The sequence below is a fragment of the Ictidomys tridecemlineatus genome, chromosome 15, assembly GCF_052094955.1.
Source record: "Ictidomys tridecemlineatus isolate mIctTri1 chromosome 15, mIctTri1.hap1, whole genome shotgun sequence".
In the NCBI taxonomy this organism is placed as follows: Eukaryota; Metazoa; Chordata; class Mammalia; order Rodentia; family Sciuridae; genus Ictidomys; species Ictidomys tridecemlineatus.
In genome coordinates this window covers 18,456,618-18,473,370 of record NC_135491.1, presented here as the reverse complement: position 1 = coordinate 18,473,370, position 16,753 = coordinate 18,456,618, and the positions used below count along the sequence as shown (strand labels likewise).

General features: G+C 40.4%; 1 protein-coding gene across 13 annotated transcripts in view; it reads right to left on the bottom strand.

Annotated features, from left to right (window-relative positions):
- The window catches only part of LOC120888121 (uncharacterized), a 121,198-nt gene that overhangs the window by 93,289 nt on the left and 11,156 nt on the right, over positions 1-16,753 (bottom strand). For 7 of the 13 annotated variants that reach the window (XR_013430810.1, XR_013430811.1, XR_013430809.1 and 4 more), the window contains 2 exons: positions 14,800-16,280; positions 12,376-14,664 (listed from right to left, as the gene is read on the bottom strand). The exons of 2 other annotated variants lie outside the window; for them this stretch is intronic. The gene's annotated coding sequence lies outside the window, so the exon portion shown is untranslated. Of the gene's footprint in view, positions 1-12,375; positions 14,665-14,799; positions 16,281-16,753 lie in introns of those variants that run through there. 4 more of the 13 variants (XR_013430808.1, XR_013430805.1, XR_013430806.1 and 1 more) reach the window with 3 other exon arrangements.

Below are 16,753 nucleotides of genomic sequence, written 5' to 3'. Positions count from 1 at the left end.
CCACTGAGCCACACCCCCAGCCCTTTTTATTTCTCAGTTTGAGACAGAGTCTCAATAAGTTGCTTAGGGCCTCCCAATGTTTCTCAGGGCCTTGCTAAATTGCTGAGGTTGGCTTTAAACTTGTGATCCTACTGCCTCAGCCTATGGAGTCACTGGAATTACAGGTATGTGCCACCCAGCCCATCTGAAAAGTGTTTTGAGTCAAATAACTTGTTCAAAAACTTGAGCTCAAATAAAAGAATTTTCTAACAACATCTTTTAAATCAAAATATGAACAGAACACACCAGATCACTCTCTTGGTAACTTTTGCCTCCCTGATTGTCAATTAGTATCCAAGATGGAGCCATTTTATTCTTTAAAAAAAAAAAAAAAAAAGACAAGTGTAGTAAATGTCTAGACAGTTTGATAATAAACCATCCTGGGAACAGCACCGAATACTCTTAGTCACAGACTCTGACGTCAGCCTATTGAGATTCTGATGTTGTTGACTCTGACAAGTAAAAGTGCAAACTCTTTGGAAGGTAACTTTGCTTCTCTGTGCCTCGGTTTGCCTATGCACTCACTATATTGGCACTCAGATATTACCATTTATGGGGGTCTACACCAACGAAACTGAGCGTAGAACAATATTTTGATAAGAAGTTATTTTGTTTTATATGAAGTAAAAATACAAAAACATACTTTTATTGTGACAATCTAATGGAGTTGCCGTAAGAATGAGAATTCTGTCATAGATGACAGATGGGATTTGGGAATTTATTTTGTAAATAAATTATCTTCCACAAATTCAGAAAGAAACTATTGTTCTAAACCGAAAACTCCTGTCCTAGTAGGAAGCAAACCACCTACATCTGTTTAGCAATGGTGCCCCCAGAAACCCTCATCTTGATTCAACTCCTGGGAAGTTGTCCCACTCTGGGTGGGACTCAGACGCTCAGTCCTAAATAAGAGGAGGACCCAGGAAGGATCACCCCACTCTGCAATAGCAACCTCCGCGCTTCTCTTCCTGCAAAACAGGCGATGCAGATAATCCCGGGCACCAGCTACTATTCACGCCTCACTACTATTCATGCCCGCAGACCGAAGTTCGGAATCCGGCAACCTAGTTTCTCAGGCGGCTGCCTGGGGTGGGAGGCGGGGCTTGGGCGTGGCCACGCCCCAGGCGGGACAAGGGACCCGGCCACGCCCCCCGAAGCTCAAGACATGCTCCTCCTCCGCCGCACTCACTGCGTCTGCGCCCAAAGGCGCGAGGCAAGCTGGGAAGTGGTGCCGCTATGTTGTTTGCTGTTTCTGCCGTGACCTGTTCAGTTGTTAGGACGTTCGCAGCGGCCCCTGGATGCCGCTTTGGCACCCTTGTCTGTTCGGGCCCACTAAGCCTCCTAGTCTCTCCGGTTGGACTCTCCTGCACTTTGTCAGATCCTAGCAATCAGCCGCGGATCGCCGCGTCTCCCCTTGTCTCTCCACCTCCACCGACGCCTCCTCTCTACCGTGTACAGGATACTACCCTGATTATTTGTATTTTGTCACTGAACCCTCTCTGCAGTTGAGGCATTCAAACAGAGAAGTCAGGGAACCTGCTTAAGGTCACAGATCCAAAATACGTTAGATGTTGAAGTGGATTGCATGCTGCCTGCCCCCATTCCATCTCGCTTGTCGCCCCCAGCCAAGTATCCTGTGCTTTAACTAAATGATCGCTATTTCTTAAGCCCTACTAAGGCAAATTTAAAAAATTTAATTTTTTAAATATAAGCATACATCCTGAAATAATCATCATGGTCAAGAGGATGAACTTATCTATCACCCCAAAAAGTTTCCTTCTGCCCATTTGCAATCCCCTTTCCTAGTCACAACCTACCATACCTATTCCTCAAATAACCATGGATGTGTTTTTGGTCTCTATAAATTAGTTTGCATTTTATAGAACCGCACTTAAGTGGAATCATATACTGTGGCTTGCAGGGGGAGAGGAATAAAGGGAAGTTAGGCTTTTTTATTTTGAGATTCATCCTTGTTGCTGAGTGTATCACTCTTTTTTATTACTGAGTGGTATTCCTTTGTACAAAGCTTCCATTAACTTGAGTGTACAGGACTTTGTATGGACATGTGCTTTTATTTGGATCGGTTCCTAGGAATAAAATGGCTGTGTCATGTGGTAGGTGTGTTTAACTTTCAAAGAAAATGCCAGATGATTTTCCATAGCTGTTCCATTTTACATTCCCACCAGCAGTTAATGAAAGTTCTAGATCCTCACTAAACAAAACAGATCCTCAACCTTAGACATCCTAACAAGTGTGTAGTGGTATTTAATTCTAGGTTTAATTTGCATTTATCTGTTGTCTAATGAGGCTGAGCATCCTTTCATAATTTTTTTGTCAATTTGTATTTTTGTGGTGAATTTTAATTCGAATGTTTTGCCCACTTTTTAAATTAGGTTCTTAATTTTCTTACTATTCAGTTTTAAACCTTCTTTACATAATCTGGATGTCTTTTTCAGATATGTGATTCATGAATATTTTCTTCCAATATGTGGCTTTGTCTTTTCATTTTCTTCATAATATGTTTCAAAAATAAATATTTTGGGGGCCTCATGCATGTCAGGCAGACACTCTACCACTGAACAACATCCCTAGCTCCACTACACAATCTTGATTATCACAGCTCTATGATAGGTCTTAAAACCAAGTAATCTTAATCTTCTATGTCAGAGCCACCCGTGGGATGTGTGTGGACTATATTGCACATTGCAGTCTAGGGAATAAGATAATCTGGTGTCTGGGAACTTCCAGTGGACATTTTCTCTGTGTAAGACTTCCCAGACACATTGTGAGCCCTATTCCACTCTGCCTGGTCCCATACAGCATCGGAGATGGGGTGACCTGCTACAACTACTCAGCCACACAGCCCTTCTGAGATGAGTGTGACCTGCCATGTTGCCAATCAACCTGCTGACTGCAAGACATCATGAAGCAAGACTCCACCCTTGAAACCCCAGGCAGTGGTGGAGGCCCGTAATTCTAGTAGCTAGGGAGGCTGAGACAGGAGGATCATGACTTCAAAGCCAGCCTCAGCAAAGTCAAGGCACTAAGCAACTCAGTGAGACTCTGTTTCTAAATAAAATACAAAATAGGGCTGGGGACATGGCTTAGTGGCCTAGTGCCTCTGAATTCAATCCCTGGTATCCCCTTCCCCCAAAACAAACAAACAAACAGAAAAATAAACCATTTATATATATATATATATATATATATATATATATATATATATATATATATATATATATCTCAGATGCTACAGTTTGGATCTTCCAAAGGCCCATGTGTTAAAGGCTTGATCCCCAGCCTGTGGTTCCTTTCGGAATTGGTGAAAGCATGAAGAGGTGGACCCTAGAAAGAAGTCTTCCAGCCACTGGGGGAATGGTATGCCTTTGAAAGGGATATTGGAAGCTGAACCCCTTCCTCTTTCTCTCTTTATAGAATCCTGACCATGAGGTAAAGTTTTGTCATGTGCTACCACCATGTTGTACTACGTTGCCACAGGCCCAAAAACAACAGAGCCAACCAATCATGGACTAAAGCCTCCAAAACAGTGAGCCAAATCAACGTTTTCTCCTTATAAGCTGATTATCTCAGGTATTTGTTACAGTAACGGAAAGTTGACTAATATAACAGACTATGTTAGCAGCAAAAGGTAAGCAAAGATTTCTTAAACAAGATACAAATAGCAGTTATCATAAGAGTAATACTTTAACTTATGAATTTAGTTAATAAATTAATAAGATTTCTATTCTTTCAAAAGACACCATTAAGAAAGTGAAAAGAGGGGCTGGGACTGGGTCTCAGTGGTAGAGCGCTCACCTAGCACATGTGAGGCACTGGGTTCAATCCTCAGCACCACATAAAATAAAATAAAGATTTTGTGTCCACCAAAAACTGATAAATAAATATTTTTTTAAAAAAAGAATAAAATAGAGGCTGGGGTTGTGGCTCAGTGGCAAAGTACTCAGCTAGTATGTGTGAGGCCCTGGGTTTGATCCTCAGTACCACATAAAAATAAATAAAATAAAGGTATTATGTCCAACTACAACTAAAAAATTTTAAAAAATTAAAAAAGAATACAAAAATAAATGCTAGAGAGGATATCAAGAAAAAAAGAATACCTCTACATTGTTGGTGGGACTATAAGTTAGTACAAGTTAGTATAAGTTAGTACACTATGGAAATCAGTATGGAGGCTCCTCAAAAGATTAGGCATGGAACCGCCATGGGACCCAGTTATACCACTCATTGATATTAATCCTAAAGAATTAAAGTAATCAGGGGCTGGGGTTGTGGCTTAGTGGTAGAGCACTTGCCTGGCATGTGTGAGGCATTGGGTTCAATCCTCAGCACCACATAAAAATAAATAAATAAAATAAAGGTATTGTGTCCATCTACAACTAAAAAAAAATTTTTTTAAAGAATTAAAGTAATCAGGGGCTGGGGTTGTGGTTCAACGGTAGAGCACTTGCCTAGTATATGTGAGGCCCTGGGTTCGATCCTCAGCACCACATAAAAATAAGTAAATTAAGGTATTGTGTCTAGTTACAACTAAAAAAAATTAAAAATAAAAAAAGAATAAAAAAAGTTAAAGTAATCATAATACAGTGATACATGCATACTTGTTGATAACAGCACAATGCACAGTAGCCAAACTATGAACCAGCATCAATGTCCATCAACGAACAAATGGATAAAGAAAATGTGGTATGTACACACAGTAAGTTTTATTCAGTCATAAAGAAAAATTAAATTATATCATTTGCAGAAAAATGGATGGAACTTGAGGCCACTATGTTAAGCAAAATAAGCCAAACTCTGAAGGTCAATTCTCTCATATGTGGAAGCTAGAGAGGTAAAAGGAAAAGAAAAGTAGGAACATCTCATGAAAATTGAAGGTAGAGGGGCTGGGGATGTGGCTCAAGTGGTAGCGCGCTCGCCTGGCATGCGTGCGGCCCGGGTTCGATCCTCAGCACCACATACAAACAAAGATGTTGTGTCCGCCAAGAACTAAAAAATAAATAATAAAAATTCTCTCTCTCTCTCTCTCTCCCCTCTCTCTCTCTCTCTTTGAAAAAAAAAAAAAAAAGAAGTCAGAGGAGGGCGCTTGTCAATCTCTTTAAAAAAAAAAAGAAAGAAAATTGAAGGTAGATCAGTAGAATAGAGGAAAGGGACCAGGGGAGGGAGGAGGGGAGGGAAAGGGGTAACAGTGGGGAGTGATATAATATAAATTATATTGTTATATTGTGTGCATGTATGAATACCCCATAATAACAAATCCCACCATTATGTACAACTATAATGCACCAATAAAAAAGTGAGGGAAAAAACTGAAAAGTTGACAGGCTACAAGAAGATATGGCAAAACATATCTATCAAAGGACCCCTATAAATTGATGAGACAGGCCAACTACAAAATGAATGAAACACAATACCTCACACACACACACACACACACACACACACACACACACCTGTAATCCCAATGACTCAGGAGGCTGAGGCAGGAAGATCACAAGTTCAAGGCCATCCTCAGCAACTTGGAGAGACCTTGTCTCAAAATAAAAAATAAAAAAGGGCTGAGGATATTGTTCAGTGGTAAAGCCCAGTGGGTTTAATCCCCGGTCCCAAATAAATAAATACATATCTGACACCAATTCTTTAAAGAAGGAGAGGTGTCAAAGGCTTGCGCTGACCTTCACAAAGGAGAATATTCAAATGGACAATTAACAAAAAGAAAAAATATTCAACATCATAGGTCATCAAGGAAACGCAAATTAAAAACACAATGAATGTACCACTACAAACCAACACTTCAACCCAAGGTGTAACCACTTTAGAGAACTGGCAATGCCTACTAAAACTGAACATACCACCTATCAGTTGACATAAATGAGTGCTGTGTATACCACAAGACATGTACCAAATGTTCCCACCAATTTTATTCATATTAGCCCCAAAGTGGCAATAATACCATATATACACACAGGTAAAAATTCACTGTGTTCCACACATAAGATTTATATACTTTATATATGTAAGTTTCATGGACATAGAAGAAAACTAAAGTGCCTATTTCTGGACATAACTATTTCATCTTCTGTATATATGCTTATTCCTGAGCCAAAGCTACGCTCTTTTGATCATTATAACTTTATTTTTTTAAATATTTATTTTTTAGTTGTAGTTGCACACAATACCTTTATTTCACTAATTTATTTTTATGTGGTGCTGAGGATCGAACCCAGAGTCCTGCACATGCGAGATGAGTGCTCTATCGATGAGCCACAACCCCAGCCCGATCACTATAACTTTATAGCAGGCTTGATAGCTACAAAATAAGTCCACCACCTTTTCTTGCAAAAATGTCTTGCACAGGTAAGTTTCCAAGTCAACTTTAGGATCAAGTTTTCTGATTTGTTAGAAAAATAATTTTTCCTGGGATTATGCCATATTTGTATTTTTTTTTTTTGGAGAACACTGATATCTCCAAAGTATTGACTCTTCCCTTCCAATTAATGTGGTTGATTTTGTCAGGAACCTTCAGTCAAATTTCAAGGTATTCTTCATGTAGGTCTTGAACATTTTTGCTGAATAACATGAATTAAGTATATTATAGTTTCTGTTGCTATTATAAAAGAAAAATTATCCAAACATCATTGTTTATTATCTAATCATTGTTAGCATATAAAAAGACCTTTTATTTTCCCCAAAAATATCTGGCTTAACCAAACTCCTTCATTCATTTGATTCTATTTTAATGTCTAGGTATCTGGTTGAAATGTCAAAACCTTTTCCCCTTTTCAGGAGCATCTGACTTATTTTTCTGACTGAAACAGATAAAGACAGTATGTGTCAACTATGTTACGAGGACAACATTGCTCATAATGAAAATGACCCCTAGTTGGTAAATTTTATCTGAGCTGAGAATCACCACAGCTTTTGGGTTCCTCTTCTTATCTGCAAGTTCCTTATGGGGACCCTGGAAGCCAAGCCTGCAGAGTTGTTATCAATGATACTGTTTGCCAGGGGGTGTAAAGCTTTTAGACCAGAGCAACTCATGCACCAACCCAATTGAGATCTTGTCATATCTGAGCCATCTGCTGAATGAACTGCTGCAAATCTCCGAGGCTTTGCACTTCTAGGATTATCCCACACTGCCTTGCTGGTGTGTGTGGTTCCAGTCCTGAGACCTTCTGAAGAGGTCAGTTGAATCAATTTTAGTTGAATAAAGAAGTCACACCTCCCCCACCCACCCATGGGCATTACAGAAGGGTGGCAGCAGTAGGCTAGATTTCTAGACCCTCCATTTAATTTGATCAATGGACTACGAGATAAAAGGGGCAGAAAAGGAAATACTAACAAGACATTGAAATCCTGGTTGGGAGATTGCACCTACTCATTCTCTAACGTGGAAAACTCTGTGGCCTGTGATAGGATAAATCCCACTGGGAGGCAGGGAGATGGGGTTTGGAGTGAAACCAAATTCATGCTGAAAGAGAAACTACTCACTGTCAAAAAAAAAAAAGAACCTGGCCAGAAACCCAGCTGCAGGTGGGCTGCCGGGATGGATTAATGTCTGGCTGGGGTGGGTGCTAGGGGATGATGAAGACCAGAAAATGAATCCCATAGAACCTATGTCTGTGCCAGAGCTACCACCTAAAAGAGCAGGTGGAGTCGCCAAATTGACTCCAACTCCATTCAAAGCCTAAGCTTCACAGAGAAATGTTTGGGAGCACCCAAGGGAGCAGAGGGCAAAAGCGGACAGGCAGGGATAATAGGATTTGTGATCACTGACAAAAGGTTAAAGAAAGTTCTCCACGTGGAAATGGTAATCTCAACAGCATCTCCAAGAGTCTAACAAAAGCTATGGTGAGTGCTCCAATTTAACCCTGCACTGGAGTATGACCACTGTCCTCTGCTGCCATCTAGTGACACTTAAGGAGAATTAAGATATTTTCTACAACAACAGAGGAGTTCTTTTGGTTTGGGATTGGGGGAGGTGGATGTTTTGTTTTGTTTTGCACCAAGCATTGAATCCAGGAGTTCTTTTTCACTGAGATACACCCCAGACACCTTCCAACTTTTTTTTTTTTTGACATAGGGTCTAAGTTGCCAGACTGCTTCTGCCTTCTTACTTGCTAGAATTACAGCTTTACACCACCACAACTGGCCAGACAAGATTTTTTAAATAATATTTTAGTTGTAGTTGGACACAATACCTTTTTTTATTTTTATGTGGTGCGGAGGAGCGAACCCAGGGCCTTGCATGTGCTAGGCGAACGCTCTATCACTGAGCCACAACCCCAGCCCCAGACAAGATTTTTAAAGCAATAAAAGGTCTCAATGGTACTTTATGACTGGATAAATTCTTCATTTACAGGAATTCTTCATTTATATAGGAAAAATGCACTCTGTGTGTGTGGGGGGGAGGGTACTGGGAATTGAATCCAGGATTCACACATGCTAGGCAGGTACTCTACTACTGAGAGGGTTTCATTAAGTTGAGATCTAGGGTCTCATTAAGTTGTCCAGGCTGGACTCGAACATGCAAATAATCTTGAATCAACCTCCCATCTAGCTGGGATTACAGGTGTGCATCGCCACACTCAGCTAACCTTTTATGTAAGGGTTAAACAACTTTCACTGCAGTAACTTGGCTTGGTAAAGAAACAAAACTATCATGTAATACTGTTTGATGTGAAATATCTAGAATTCCCAAAATAAAAGGAGTAATGTAAGCCTATAAACACTGATGGCCAAAGACTACTCCAGTTGGATGGAGGAGACATCCCATCATACTATTGGGTACACAAAACCTGGTAATCACACCATGAACTAGCCTGTCCTTTTCTACTAAAGTTGTTAACCAAAGTCATGGGCATGAACTATAGGCAAGAGATAAACAAAATGCCATGCATGAGAATCTTGTCTCAGGTTGATTTCCCTGGAAGAATGTGTTTACTATGTTGCTAGGCAAAATTTCTTAGAGTAAAAATAATTGTTGCTAAATTGCATCTGGATTGAGAGACCTATAACTAACTACTAAGGTAATTATATGTTATACCTCAGTTTGGGTTTTTTGCTTGCTTGTTTTTCTGGTGCTAGGGATAAAGTACAGGGTCTTGCACATGCTAGGCAACTACTCTTCCACTGAGCTACATTCCCAGTCTTTACCTTGGGTTTTGTTTCCTGAATATGGAATAATGGACACATTCCCTACAGAGTCCTGAGAAGCTATGCCTATGGAATTGTCCCTGGATTGTCCTCTGTGAGACATGGGGCTTTTAAATTAGGACAGCACTTGTAAAGTCATAAGGGAGATCTCACCTGCCTCCTCGCACTTACTGAGTGACCTGCACCAAAGTCACTTATATTGAGGAACATCTGAAGGAAGCTACACTGCTGACACCTGTGGTTCCCACCCTATATCCTTCTAAATTGATTCTTACAAACTTAAATAAGCTTTAAAAGACCACTGGAGGCATTGTATAGGTTAATATCAGCTACCAAATTTGACTTGTTTTCCCTTTTTAAAAAAAAAAACTTGTTTTAGGTGTAGATGGACACAACACAATGCCTTCATTTGTATGTATGTTGAGGATCGCATCCGGTCCCGCCCGTGCTAGGGAGGCCTCTACCACTGTGCCACAATCCCAGCCCCTTGTTTTTCCTTTTTCTTTCCATGACTATACTTTCCTTTTCATCTCTGGAACAACCAGGAGAATGTTGATCTTTAGTGAGCATTATGGTTGGAGCAGAAGAGAGGAAATTCGCATAGTATTGGCACCAAAACAGACTGGTACACCAATGGTACAGAATAGAGGACACAGAGACTAACCCACAAAATCACAATTGTCTTATATTCGAAAAAGGTGCCAAAAACATGCATTGGAAAAAAATAGTCTCTTCAAAAAATGCTGGGAAAACTGGAAATCCATATGCAACAAAATGAAATTAAACCCCTATCTCTCACCATGCACAAAACTCAACTCAAAATGGATCAAGGACTTAAAAATAAAACCAGAGACCCTGCGTCCAATAGAAGAAAAAATAGGTCCTAATCTCCATCATGTGGGATTAGGCCCCAACTTCCTTAATAAGACTCCTTTGGTGCAAGAATTAAATCAAGAATCAATAAATGGGATGGACTCAAACTAAAAAATTTCTTCTCAGCAAAAGAAACAATCTGTGAGGTGAATAGAGAGCCTACATCTTGGGAGCAAAATTTTACCCCTCACACATCAGTTAGGGCACTAATCTCTAGGGTATATAAAGAATTCAAAAAGTTAAAAACACCAAAAAAATAATAATAATAATAATCCAATCAATAAACGGGCCAAGGACCTGAACAGACACTTCTCAGAAGAGGATATACAATCAATCAACAAATATATGAAAAAATGTTCATCATTTCTAGCAATTAGAGAAATGAAAATCAAAACCACTCTAAGATTTCATCTCACTCCAGTCAGAATGGCAGCTATTATGAAAACAGACAATAAAGTCTTGGCGAGGATGTGGGGAAAAGGCATGCTCATACACTGCTGGTGGGACTGCAAACTGGTACAGCCAATAAGGAAAGTAGTACGGATATTTCTTGGAAAATTAGGAATGGAACCACCATTTGACCCAGCTATCCCTTTCCTCTATCTATACCCAAAGCACTTAAAACCAGCATACTATAGGGACATAGCCACATCAATGTTTATAGCAGCACAATTCACAAACTAAACTGTGGAACCAACCTAGATGCCTTTCAATAGATGGATTTTTTTTAAAATGTGGAATATATACACAATAGAATATTATTCAGCAATCAGGAGAATAAAATCATAGCATTTGCAGGTAAATGGATGGTGTTAGAGAAGATAAGGCTAAGTGAAGTTAGTGAATCCCAAATAACCAAATGCCGGATGTTTTCTTTGATATAAGGTGACTGACTCATAGTAGGGTAGGGACAGGGAGCATGGGAGGAACAGATGAACTCTAGATAGGGCAGAGGGGTTGGAGGGGAAAGGAGGGGGTATGGGGTTAGAAATGATGGTGGGGGCTGGGGATGTGGCTCAAGTGGTAGTGCACTTGCCTGGCAAGCGTGCGGCCCAGGTTCAATCCTCAGCCCCACATATAAAACAAAGATGTTGTGTCCACTGAAAACTGAAAAATAAATGTTAAAATTCTCTCTCTCTCTCTCTCTCTCTCTCTCTCTCTCTCTCTCTTAAAAAAAAAGTCAGAGGTGCATCACATTCTGAAGGCTCACCCTGCCCACTCCTGTTTCTCTTGCCTTTCCTTTTTTAAAAAAAAAAAAAAGAAAGAAATGATGGTGGAACCTGATGATCATTATTATCCAAAGTACATATATGAAGACACGGATTGGTATGAATACACTTTGTATACAACCAGAGATATGAAAAATTGTGCTCTATATGTGTAATAAGAATTGTGATGCATTCTGCTGTTGTATATAAATAAAAAAAGAAATTCCTTGTTCCCCACATATTATTTTTTCACTTCAAACTTATAGCAAAGTTGCAGAAAGAATTTAAAGAACACATAAAAAGAATTCACAACAATGACAAATGCTACCATTTTTCCACATTTTTATTTTTACTCTCTCTGTGTACATGTTTTCATTTTTAATATTATTATAGTCATCCTTCTGTATCACAGAAGGACTGGTTAAAGGACCCTCCGCATGTACCAAAACTTGAGAATGCTCAAGTTCCTTATAAAAAATGGCATAATATTTGTATATAAACTACATACATCTTCCCATATACCTTAAATCATTTATAGCATAAATGCCATGTGAGTAGTTCTTATACTGCATTGTTTAGGAAATAAGAGAAAAAAAAAAATAAATGCCTGTACACGTTCAGTACAGACCCAACCATGATAGGCCTAACTACATACTAATACAATTCAGCAACGATTGCAACATTATTGAACACTGTTGGTTTGAGGACATATTTCATTGCATGAAAATAAATTGTGGCTGTCATATCATTTTACCCTTAATACTTTATTGTGTATTTCCTAAAAACACATTCATGAATGACTTAGTCCATTCATGGATTATTGGGTTAATGGGTTATCCCAAGAATAGATCTATCATAAAAATCCAGTTTGTCTCTGTCTTACGGATGCCTTTGGCTCTTGTGTGATGTTCTCTGCCATGCCTTGACCCAGCAGGAAGGCCCTTACCAGATGTGAGTCAGATGCCAAGTCATGCTCTTAAACTTTCCAGCCTCCAGAACTATAGCTACATAAACCTCTATTCTTTATAAATTACCCAGTCTGTGATATTCAATTATAGCAATAGAAAATGGACTAAGACAGTTACATTACAATAAAATTTTATTTACAGAAGCAGGTGGAGAGCCCAGATTTGGCCCATGAGCATAGTTTTCTGACTGCTATTCTAATCTGTGTCCCAGCTATCAAGAAAAAAAGAAACAAACAATTCCATGCCCAAACAGCCTCAAACCCATCTTCCAGTATATGAAGACTTGTGTGGGCCTCTTTCCCATGTCCCTTATCCTGACACATGCCATATTTTCATTAGGCTTAAATACAGCAAAGAGGTGGCTGCTTTGAGGCCAGATATAGACACACAAACTGAGGTGTCTGTGAGTATGCAGATGAGGTTCAGGCAGTGTGACAAAGAGCTGGGGGTGGGAAGACAAGGTAAATCAGGCCATAGATTGGGACTGGCTCCCTCCTGCCCATCTCCTCTACCCTGCACCCCAACTTCACCATGTTCTGCTATGGAACTACAAAGTATCTGAGATTTCTACATTTTAACTTGGCTTTCAAGGACACTTTGGAGGTATAGTTTATCCAAAGAAAAAGGATATAGCTGGACGTGGTGGCGCACATTCATAATCCCAGAGATTCAGGAGGCTGGGGCAGGAGAATCACAAGTTCAAAGCCAGTCTTAGCAAGGCCCTAAGCAAATTGGTGAGACACTGTCTCAAAAGAAAAAATAAAAAGGGTTAAAGGGTTAGGGATATTGCTCAGGTGTTGTTCAAACCCCTGGGTTCGATTTCTGGTACAAAAAAAAAAAAGAAGAAGAAGAAGAAAGTAAAAGGATATGATATGTTTTAGTTAACAAATTATTTCCTGAATTAGAATTTTCAAACATTTAGACATATGGTCTATGGTCTTCATTTGGACTTTGCCCTGCTTCCTAATGCAGGGGGCAGCCTGTGTCAAAGCACAAACACTTCCCAGAACAGCCTCAGGCAAGCTACAGGTGCTCACCTGGAAGAGAATTTACAAGCAGGCTCCTATCTCTGCATTGCCCCTGGGAGCATAGAAGCAATCTGTGACAATACCTCCCAGCCTCCCTTTGCCTGCAGCCACTCTTGGTGTCTCCAAGTCCCAGACTTGGTGCTCAGCAACAACCTCAAAGTGCCCTCTATACAATATCTTTTCTTTATTTATTTCTTTAAACTGTTGATATTTGAGCAGCAAATTCCCCGAGGGCAAAATTAAGGCCTTTAGAGGTTTTTTATCTCCCTCTCCCACCCCTCACCCCTCTCTTTCTCTCTCTCTTATTTTTTTTTTAAATATTTATTTTTTAGTTCTCGGCGGACACAACATCTTTGTTGTATGTGATGCTGAGGATCGAACCCGGGCCGCACACATGCCAGGTGAGCGTGCTACCGCTTGAGCCACATCCACAGCCCTCTCTTTCTCATTTAACACACCTACCACCATTATCACCCCACCACCACTGACTGTCACTGCCTCTGCCATCTGAACAGCACAAGGCCTTAATGTGTGTTCTCCTTACCCAGAATACTCTAAAACTACAGGATGTTGTCGGGTGTTGTCATCCTGCCAACATAAGTACAAATTCAGATTCAAGTTAACTTATAATATCAATGTAGTAATAACCAGACTTTGTAAGCAGTGAATGCACCCAGAAAGATAAGCTACTTTTTAAAAATGCTATCCCATAGGGTTGGGGTTGTAGCTCAGTGATAGAGCACTTGCCTTGCATGCGCGTGAGGCACTGGTTCAATCCTCAGCACCACATAAAAATAAATAAATAAAGATATTGTGTCCTTCTACAACTAAAAAAAAAAAATTTAAATGTTATCCCATGATGTATCTCTAACTGATCATATTTTTTAAAGGTAAGTAATTATTATCATTTAATATCACTGCCAGTAATACAATACTTATAAGGAATCTTATAATTTTAAGAATTATAGCTATACAACTCTCATAATTACTATAGTAAACGACGATGGAAAAGTTCCGTAAACTCAACAAGCCAAAACAACCATTTACCTGTCCGAGATTTTATTAGCAGGACCTTAGTGGTCAGTCGCAGAAGAGAAGGAAGAGAGAGGGAGAGAGAGGGGGAGGGGGAGAGAGAGAGAGAGAGAGAGAGAGAGAGAGAGAGAGAGAGGGGGAGGGGGAGGGGGAGGGAGGGAGGGGGAGAGGGAGGGGGAGAGGATTACAGGCATGGGCCCCTGAACCTGGCTCAAATAAAATTTAAAAAGAGGGCAAGAGGGGCTGGGGATGTGGCTCAAGCAGTAGCGTGCTCGCCTGGCATGCGTGCAGCCCAGGTTCGATCCTCAGCACCACATACAAAGATGTAGTGTCCGACGAGAACTAAGAAAAAATAAATAAATGTTAAAAATTTTCTTTCTTTCTTTCTCTTTCTCTCTCTCTCTCTCTCTCTCTCTCTCTCTCTCTCTCTCTCTCTCTCTCTCGCTGGGGATGTGGCTCAAGAGGTAGCGCGCTTGCCTGGTATGCGTGCGGCCTGGGTTCGATCCTCAGCACCACATACAAACAAAGATGTTGTGTCTGCCAAAAAAAAACTAAAAAATAAATATTAAAAAAAAAATTCTCTAAAAATTCTCTCTCTCTGTCCCCCTCTCTCTCTCTCTCTCTCTCTTTAAAAAAAAAAAAAAAAAAAAGAGGGCAAGATATGTAGTTCAGTGACAAAGCACCCTTGGTTTAATTCCCAGGACCACAAAAAAAAAAAAAAAAAACTGTTAAGATATAAGACTGGGCAAAACAGAAATTTTGTGCAAAAGGAGGTAGAACTGAGTCAGTTACTGAGTACAATACTTTCTCTTCTAAATGGCTGCTTTCATAAAAAGAAGTGAAATTGGGAGCTGGGGATGTAGCTCAATAGTAGAGCACGTGCCTAGCATGCACAAAGTCCTGGATTTGATCCCCAGTCCAGGTGGGGAATGGTGCAGTTTGAACTTAAAAGACTTGGGTACAGGTCTTGGCTCATCACTGACTACCTCAGGTCAAGACTATCACCTTCCCTGTCCTTAGTTTCTCCACCAAAAAGGGAATAACATGTGAAACTGATTCTCAACTCTAAACATGGGTGGTGTGAAATGGCAAAATGCTTATAAGAGAAGTTTGCTGACTGACAATCAGCTAGTTACTATCTCACAACATGCAAAGTCATCTTTAGATCAGGATCCTAATGCTGTCATGACTTGAACTCAATGGACTTGACTGAGATCAAGGGTGCCCAGGAGACTGATAAAGCATTATTTCTGGATGTGTCTGTGAGAGATTTCTGGAAGAGATTAGCATTTGAATCAGTAGACTAAGTTAAAACTAGCACCTTCACCAGTATAAGCAAGCATTATCTAACCACAGAAGCCCAGAGTAGAAAAAAGAGGCAACAGCTCTAGTTGGGACCTTAGCATCTCCCAAGGTCTAAGTGGTAAAAAGAAAAAGAAAGCTTGTTCCCCAGAGAGGCATTATTAGGAGGTGGTGGAGCCTTTAGTAGGTAGGCCTACTGGGAGACCTTTAGGTCATGTCCTTGAAGGGGACTATGTGTCCCTGGCCTCTTCCTCTTTCTCTTTTTTGCTTCCTGACATGAAATGATTGGTTTTGGGTCACACGGACCCTAAGCAATGAAGCCAATTGTTCATGGACTGAAACCTTTAAAACTTTGAAAATAAACCTTTTCTAAGTCTACTATCTCAGGTACCAGGAAAGCTAACACAACAAGGAAGGGCAGATTCCCCACCTCTCTCTCCCCCCTGTCCCTGAGAGTAGGAGGTCCATCTTTCCTACCCTAAGACACCAGAGCTCCAGGTTCTCAGGCTATGCCCCACCCACCATCCATCCGTGTACTTCCCCATTCTCAAGACTTCAGCCTCCGGCTGAATTACCATCCAGGCTTCATGGGATCTCCAGCTTGCAGACAGCAGATGGTGGGACTTCTCGGCCTCCATAATCGCATGAGCCAATTTCTGTAAGAAATCTCTTCTTATAATCTATATATATCCTATGGGTTCTGATTCTCTGGAGAACCCTAACTAATACACAATGTCATCTGGACTTCCCTGCAGAGGTGGCAGTGTGTTGGAGTAGTCCTCTCTCTCTGAGATTTATACCTTAAGGGTACACACCTCCTAGGCTGGGATACAGCTCAGTGGTAAAGCGCTTGCCTCACATTCGAGAAGCCCTGGGTTTGATCCCATGTCGAAAAAGAAAAGAAAAAAAGTGAGTACCTCCTTAAATGTTGTGCCCTAGGTGCTTACTTTGTCTCATCCTAATCTCAGACCTAGTTCCTTGAAGAATTTATAAAGCCCACAGATATAGGAGTAAGCCATATGAATCCTAATGTGCTCTTGCCACCGAAATTTCCTCATAGATGAGTTGGCCTTCTACATTCCTCTGCATGGGGTTAGAGGCCTGCATCTCGCAGGCCAAGTCACCGGAT